Source organism: Ictidomys tridecemlineatus, chromosome 3 (genome assembly GCF_052094955.1).
Source record: "Ictidomys tridecemlineatus isolate mIctTri1 chromosome 3, mIctTri1.hap1, whole genome shotgun sequence".
NCBI classification, from domain to species: Eukaryota; Metazoa; Chordata; class Mammalia; order Rodentia; family Sciuridae; genus Ictidomys; species Ictidomys tridecemlineatus.
The window spans coordinates 33,096,460-33,104,831 of NC_135479.1; the positions used below are offsets into that span (position 1 = coordinate 33,096,460).

General features: G+C 40.3%; 1 non-coding gene across 1 annotated transcript; it reads left to right on the top strand.

The window, feature by feature from the left end:
- The first annotated feature begins 7,560 nt into the window (after positions 1–7,560).
- Positions 7,561–7,774, top strand: LOC120884694 (small nucleolar RNA U3). Its single transcript, XR_005727112.2, has one exon. It is a non-coding gene; the product is annotated as a small nucleolar RNA U3 (small nucleolar RNA).
- The last annotated feature ends 598 nt before the right edge of the window (positions 7,775–8,372 follow it).

Sequence of the window (8,372 nt, forward strand, 5' to 3'; positions counted from 1 at the left end):
TAGCAGCATAGAAAAACAACAAAAATCATAATTGGCTTTATTTTTATTTCTAGAATGGCCAACGCTTTATTCCGTGAAATAGAATAGGTGGTCCCTTAGGCCAAACAGAAGACATTTGTTTGTGGTACTAGGGATTGAATCCTGAGTCTTGCACATGCTAGGGAAGCACTCTACCACTGAGCTGCATCCCCAGCCCTTTTTAAAATTTTTATTTTGAGACAGGATCTCACAGGGTCCCATTAAATTGCTGAGCCTGGTCTCGAACCTGCAGATCCTCCTATCTAAACCTCCTGAGTTACTAGAAATCTATTGTGTGCCATCAAGCCCAGCAAGAGATTGGTTTTATAGACAAGAAAGGATAATGCAAGCAGAAATAAAAGAACTAGAAGCAGCTGAGAGCCTGTCCAAAACACAGGGCATTCGGACTCTCCTCACTTACCATCATTTGAGGCTTCTGGTCTCAACTCATCATTCCTGGATGATAGTGTCCTCATGACTAAATATTTCTTGGGAATTCTGATCCCTTTAGCCAGAGGTCATCTGGTGTGGAACAGATGGTTAGATGTAAACATTTAAAAGTTCTTGAGAGGATGCAAAGCACCGGCAACATGTGTTGAGACTGTCAGGAGGGTAATACTGAGAGTTGGGAGTATATTTCTTAGCCAAGGACTCCATGAACCAAACCAAATAAAAATCAAACAGACCAAAGAGCCAGAGGTGGAGTCTACCTGTTTTAATAGAGGCAGTTTGTTGACTTTTGTAAACTGAGTCTCTACAATACCCTGGTCCATGTGCAATAAGAAGTGTCAGCAGCTGCACCGATTCTTCCCTGTTCAGTTACCATGTAATGGTTGGTGTGGTGACGACTGCATGTAACCCCAGTGACTCCAGAGGCTGAGGCAGGATCCTCAAAACAAAAACTTTAATTGACTTTATTTTCAAATCCAGCCTGAGCAACTTAGCAAGATCCTGTCTCAAAATAAAGAAAAAATAAAAAGGATTACGTGACTCACATCTGAGATCTCAGTGGTTCCAAAAGAGGCTCCGCAACTTAGTCAGTGAGATCCTGTCTCAAAAAACAAACAAACAAACAAAAAAACCAACAGTGGTTATATCCTCTTGGATTCAATTCCTGTTACCAAAAATAACAAATAAATAGGACTAGAGATACAGCTCAGTAGTAGAGAACCTCTGGGTTCAATCTCCAATACCACAAAGAAATAAAGATAGAAACTATTGGTTGTGAAATTCTAATTACGACATTATCCTTCTGAGAGAAAGAGGTAAACATAAACAAGGACAAAATAAGAGGGGTAAGAGTTTTATGAAAGGGAGTCTTGTTCTTACAGTCTTGGGAAAGGCTGCTCCAGCCAGAAGTCATCAGCTCCTTGCCCTGGTTTGTAGTTCCTGTCTAGTTAAGGCCTTGGGTGTTTTGGTGAACTGTGTGGCTCTTTAGGTTCTTGTATTCTACATGAACATCAGCATTGATGCCTTAACTCAGCAGTGCTTGGTTCTTCCTGCAGCACCATTTGCTTAACAAAAGGGGCCCATACTCTTAGGCCAAAATCTTGACCCTTGACATATTTTGAATTGTTCACTTTTACTTTACAGGGCTTTAGAATCTGAGCAGTGTTTGTTTTTAGTTGGAGAATTACACCTAGATATTAAACTGGAAGAACTCGGGTTCTACTCCCGTTGGGGGGTGGCACACACCTATAATCCTAGCTACTCAGGAAGCTGAGGCAGGAAGAGATCAGCAGGGGCAACTTGATGAGATGTTGTCTTATAAAATATAAAGGATCAGGGATGTTACTCAGTGGTAGAACACTTTCTTATTATGCACAAAGCCCTGGTTTCCATCTTTAGTAACGCAAAACAAAACAAAACAAAACAACAACAACAAAAACACCCTCAAAAGCAGTATAACAGGTATACTACCATTTTCTTCTGAAATATTTTTGGCTCCATAATCACCCGCCATTTTTTTATCAAGGATAATCAGAGTAAGGCCAATTTGTTTACAAAGTAGATGTTGATTTTTTATTATTTCCATAAATGTAGGCAGAATAAACTCATAAGATTTTTTATTTTTAAAGACAGAGTCTGACTATGTTGCCAGGACTGGCCTTGAATTCCTTGGTTCAAGCAATCCTCCTGCCTCAGCCTCTCCAGTAGCTGGAAGTACAGGCATGTACCACCATGTCTGAATACATAGACTCTTTTTTTTTTTTTTAGTTGTTGATGGACTTTTATTTTTTATTTATTTATATATGGTACTGAGGATAGAACCCAGTGCCTCAGACAGGCATTCTACCCCTGAGCCACAAACCCAACCCCTACATAGGCTCTTTTAAAATGTCTTGTTGGGGCTGGGATGTAGTTTGGTGGTGTAGCACTTGCCTACCATGTGCAAGGCCCTGGATTTGATCCCCAGAATCATGCACACACACACACACAAAAAAAAAAAAAAAAAGGAAAAAAATGCTTTAGCTGGGAGTAGTGGACAGTACTTGTCATCCCAGATATATGGGAGGCTGAAGTGGGAAGATCACTTGGAGCCAGGAGTTCAAGACCAGCTTGAAGAACAGAGTGAGACCCTCTCCCTCCAAAGTAAATACCCCTAAAATAAACAGTGGAGTGAGGTGAAATATTGTAATCCCAGCTTTGGGGAGGCTGAAGATCGAAGTTCTATGTCAGACTCAGAAACTCAAAATAACCTGTATTGAAAAGGTAAAATGCCCCTGGGCTTAATTCCCAGCATCAATACATAAATAAAATTTGTTTCATTGAACATTTTACAAAGAATCTCAGGTAAGTTTTTTTTTAAAAAAAAAAATCAAACATTTATTTAGTTGTAGATGAACACACAGTATCTTTATTTATTTTTATGTGGTGCTGAGGATTGAACCCAGTATCTCACCCATGTGAGGAAAGCACTTTACCACTGAGCTATAGCCTCAGTTCCTCAGGTTAGATTTCAAAACCTCGAGCCTAGGAAACCAAACCAAGCAAGCTTCAGACTTTTTGTGCACTACCTAATATTTTGAGGTTTCTGGACTTTCTAGGAAGTGACAGTTTTTACTCACCATAGGCCTAGGAATCCTTGAAGCCAGACATTTGATACACATTCTCTCTCTCTCTATTTTTTTAGTTAGAGAATTATGGTTTTATATAGTAGATGGGACCATTTTGACAAAATGATACATGCATGAAGTGTTTTTTAAAATATTTATTTTTCAGTGAGACACAATATCTTTATTTATTTATTTTTACGTGGTGCTGAGGATTGAACCCAGTGTCTCGCATGTGCAAGGCGAGCACTCTACCAGTGAGCCACAACCCCAGGCCCTCAGGGATGGGATTTGATTTAGTCCATTTCACTTCTTAATCCCTCACCCTTTTCCCTCTCCTCCTCCCTTCCCTTTTTCTACTGATCTTCCTTTATTTATTTTTGATTGGTGTTTCCTACAAATTTAGAAAGGAGAATTCCCTGTGGCATAATTATACATGCACATAGCATGATTTCGTTAATTCATTGCACATTTCCTCCCTTTCCTACCAATTCCTCCTTCTCCACTCATCTTCCCTATATTGTTATAATGTACAATCCCTCCCATGCCTTTTTTCTGGCTTCTGCATATGAGAGGAAACATTCAAACCTTGATTCTCTGAGTCTGGCTTATTTACCTTAGCATGACGTTCTCCATTTCTATCCATTTACTGGCACATGCCATAATTTCATTCTTCCTTATGGCTGAGTAAAACTCCATTGTTGTAGATAGTACATTTTTTTTTCTTTCTTATTTGTTCTTTTTGGTTATTCATGACAGTAGAATGTATTTGGACATATCACACATATATGGAGTATAACTTCCAAGGTATAAATTTTGTGGTCATATAGGATGTGGAGTTACACTAATCATGTATTCATATAAGAACCAGTTCCACCCATTTACTGAAAAATGCCAGTTTCATTCTTTTTAAAAAATATTTTATAAATTTTTTTCTAGTTGTAGATAGACACAGTATCTTTATTTTTATTTATTTATTTTTAGGTGGTGCTGAAGATTGAAACCAGGGCCTCACACATGCAAGGCAAGTGCTCTACCACTGAACTACAACCCCAACCAATTTCATTCTTTCAGCCCCTCGACCAGCACGCTAGCTTCATACTAGAGGTTCGAAACATAGAAATTAACTAGTGAGTTCAAATTAAAGACACATAGCTCTCAATTTACCTTTTTCTTGCCCAGCTCAGAGACGGCTCCTCCCAGCTCCTGCCTCTAGCCACCGGATGTGGTAGGGAGGTTTACACAAGAGACCAGCAAGAGAGAGAGAAACACGCCAGGTAGTGAGCTTTTCTTGGGAAACAAAAAAATTCAGGGGAAAATTCCATCCAAAGAAGGTTTGGGGGGGCAGCATTCCAAGGTCAGGGTCAGTGATTGGTTTTCAGGTCACTGGTCAGCCACACCCCCACAAGGACAAGCCCTTGCACCTGGGGAAGGGTGGGGAAGGTTCTGACACAGCTTGTCTAAGTGCCTCACACCCAGCCAGGAAGGTAGCTCAAATCACGTGCAAGAATGGCTTCCCACAAGCAACTAACTCCCCATTTTTTCCTTCTCACTAGTCCTTGGCAATGCACACTCTCTTCTTTTCCTTCTATAAGTTTGACTATTTTTTTTTTTTTTTTTTTTTTTTTTTTTTTTTTTTTTTTTTTTTTTTTTAAAGAGAGAGTGAGAGAGGAGAGAGAGAGAGAGAGAGAGAGAGAGAGAGAGAGAGAGAGAGAGAGAGAATTTTTAATATTTATTTTTTAGTTCTCGGCGGACACAATATCTTTGTTTGTATGTGGTGCTGAGGATCGAACCCGGGCCGCACGCATGCCAGGCGAGCGCGCTACCGCTTGAGCCACATCCCCAGCCCAGTTTGACTATTTTTACACTCACATAAGTGAAAAGTAAATGGACTAAGTATAGTGGCCTTCTATGTCTAAGGTTTATTGCACTTAGCACAATGTCTTTAGGGTTCATGCATGTTGTAGTTATTATTTCAGAGCTTATGCAAAGCCCTGAGGCAGGAAAGAGCTTGGTGCTTAAGGAGAATAGAAAGAAGAGTGAAAAATAAAGAAAGGGAAAGGAACAGAACACAAGTGGAGAAACAGACTTTCGGAAGAAGAACTCTTCCTTGTAAGAGAAGAGCAATTTAAGGATAAAAGTAGGATTTTGTAGCTTTGATTGTGCAAAGATAAGTTTCCACCTGATGGTTTCTGATTACTCATTAATGGGGATGAGTTGAGGTCTTTAGCTAAAACTGAAAATGAGAAAAGGGTGTATATGTTTCAGTAAAGGGAAAGCTCATTATAGAACTTCTAGGGAGTGGGAATGTGAGCCTATTGGAGAAAGAGTGGGATTTCTGCATAGATCCAAGGACTAATTTGAGGCTTGATATTTTGCATTTAAAATGAAATCATGAGCTGGCAGTATAGCTCAGTGGTAGAGTGCTTGTCTAGCAAGCACAAGGCTCTAAGAGATAGATAGATAAATAGAGGGAGGAGAGAGAATTCTGAAAGAAGAGTTTAATGGGGAAAAAAGTAAGAAGAGAGCTGAGTCTTAGAATATGCCCAAAGAAAACAGATGTCGTCTGAAAAACAGAAGTAGGGGGGCTGGGGTTGTGGTTCAATGGTAGGGTACTTGCCTAGCACATGTGAGGCACTGGGTTGGATCCTCAGCACTGCATAAGAAATAAACGGTATCATGTCCATCTACAACTAAATAAACAGAAGTAGAGGAGCATAATGTCCTCAATCCATGAAAGCAGAAAATTTAAGAATGAAGGTGGTTATTAGAAGTGCCCCAAATGGGACACTGAAATCAAAGAAGGCAAGGGCTTGGAGAGAATGACAGCATTTGCTTTAAAAGGAGGCCTCTGTGACTTTGGTTCATTTATCTCTTTGGTTGGTGAAAGTGATACCACACCATAAAGGGAGAAAGAGGGCTGAACAATGCTCAATGAGTCTGGTAACACTCAGCCATTTATCCAAAGCAAGTAGAGAACCAGGGCATTTGAAAGAGCAGCAGTAACAACCGAATTGTGTTCTAAATGAGGAGGCTCATCAAAGCATGAAAACAGGGAGCTAGTGGAGAGACTATTGGAGACAGAATATGTGAGCAAAGATCTCTTCGGGACTGAGTGCTGGCCGTGGTAGTGCACACGTGTAATTCCAGCAGCTTGGGAGGCTGAAGCAGGAGGGTTGCAAGTTCAAAGCCAGTCTCAGCAATTTAGTGAGGCCCTGAGCAACTTAGTGATACCCTAATTTGCAATTAAAAAAAAAAAAAACAGGCTGGGGATGTGGCTCAGTGTTTAAGTACCTCTGGGTTCAATCCCCGGTATCCCACCAAAAGCGAAGCTAGAGATGTTGGCTCCATGGTAAATTGCCCCTGGGTTAAATCCCGAACACCAAGAAGAAAGAAAAGCTGTCCAGATGAACCCCAGAGAATATCCCTTGTGTCCACACAAACATTCTGGTTCATGCCTGTAAAAACATAGTCTTGCAAGGCTGAAGCAGGAGGATCACACATTTGAGGCCAGTCTTGGCAACTTAGTGAGACCTGACTCCAAAGAAAAAGGCCTGAGGGTATAGGGTGAGGGTATAGTTCAGTGGTAAAGTTATCCCTGGGTTTAATCCCAGTGCAAAAAAAAAAAAAAAAAAAGCACTCAAAATGTTGTTGAATATGTGACAGGCTCTTGATAAATAGTTGCTAATATGCTCTGCAAGGTGATGCATGTGTGTAATCTCAGGGACTGGGGAGGCTGGGACAGAAAGAGAGCAAGTTGCAGGCCAGCCTCAGCAATTTAGCTAGATCCTACTCAAAATAAAAAATAAAAATGTTTGTGGTGGATACAGCTCAGGAATAGAGTGCCCCTGTGTTCAATCCCCAGGATTGCAAAACACAAAACCACCTAATACTGTTATGGTTGACACTTACATTCTCATGTTTGTTCAGGGAAAAAATAATGCCCAACCCACAGACAACTAGATATATTTTTAATATTCAAGGCAAGCATGGCAGTAAACATAGAAGATTTTGTTTTCCAAGTGCTGGGTCTCAGCCAAGGTCACAGTGACATGTTCTTATTAGTGTTTGAAGTTAAATTCTTAGACCAGCCATTTTGAGCTACTGTTTGACTTACCCATCACCAGAAGCAACCAGATGCTCACTAGTAGAGGTAAAAAGCCCACCTTTTCCTTTAGCCGTAAGGGGCGGGGCCACATTACTAGAACCAAGAAGAGAACGCCTCCTTGGCTTTAAAACTCAGGTTGTGATTGGCTGTCATTCGGCATTATGTTAATTTAGCATGCGGTTTGAAAACTTTTCTAAACAAGTACGTTTCCATTTAAAACGTTAAACTGTGTTGTTAAGTGATAATATTTGGAAATATCGTATCGCAAAGTGTGTTTTATTGTTTATTTTACAGCGAAATTAGAAGTGAGGAAAACTACCTCATCTTCATTTAAAAGTGAATAATCCTGGTAGACCCAGCAGGGCCCGGTGGGGGTAGGTTAGGACTATACTTTCAGGGATCATTTCTATAGTATGTTACTAGAGAAGTTTCTCTGATCGTGTAGAGTACCGAAAACCACGAGGAGGAGTTGAGTGGTCTCTCCTGAGCGTGAAGCAGGCACTGGGTGTTGCTTTACTGCAACTGCTTTTTGCCATTGATGATCGTTCTTAATTCTCTTCTGAGGTTAAGAGGGAGAGACCACAGTCTGAGTGGTTTCCGTTATTAACAGTTTTTCTAAAAGCAGAACCTGTAAGTGCTTGGGTGTAGTGTTTTGAGGTCGTTTTTGAGGTAAGATTTTTTGTTTCTTACTGCTTATTTTTTTAGCTGTAGGTGGATAACAATATTTTACCTTTATGTGATGCTGAATATTGAACCTTTTGTTTCAGTCCTGGAAAGCAGGCACAACCCCCAGCCCCAAGGTCCTAGTTTTTTTAATTTTCTATTTTGAGGTTGTACTACCAATTTACAGTTCTGGGTTACATTTTTGCTGTTATGCTAGATTTGGAAGATGAGGGTTGTGTGCTACCCAAGTCATATCACTATTGTCAGTAAGAATAGTCATTCCTGTCAAGGACTTGTAAGAATTGGGGTAACAGGGGCTGGGGATGTGGCTCAAGCCGTAGCATGCGTGCGGCCCAGGATCGATCCTCAGCACCACATAACAAAGATGTTGTGTCCGCCGAGAACTAAAAAATAAATATTAAAAATTCTCCCTCTCTCTCTTTAAAGAAAATTACTTCTCTTTAAAAAAAAAAAAGAATTGGGGTAACAGGATGCTACTTAGCTGTAGTTTTGCTAGTGTCAAAATCTGA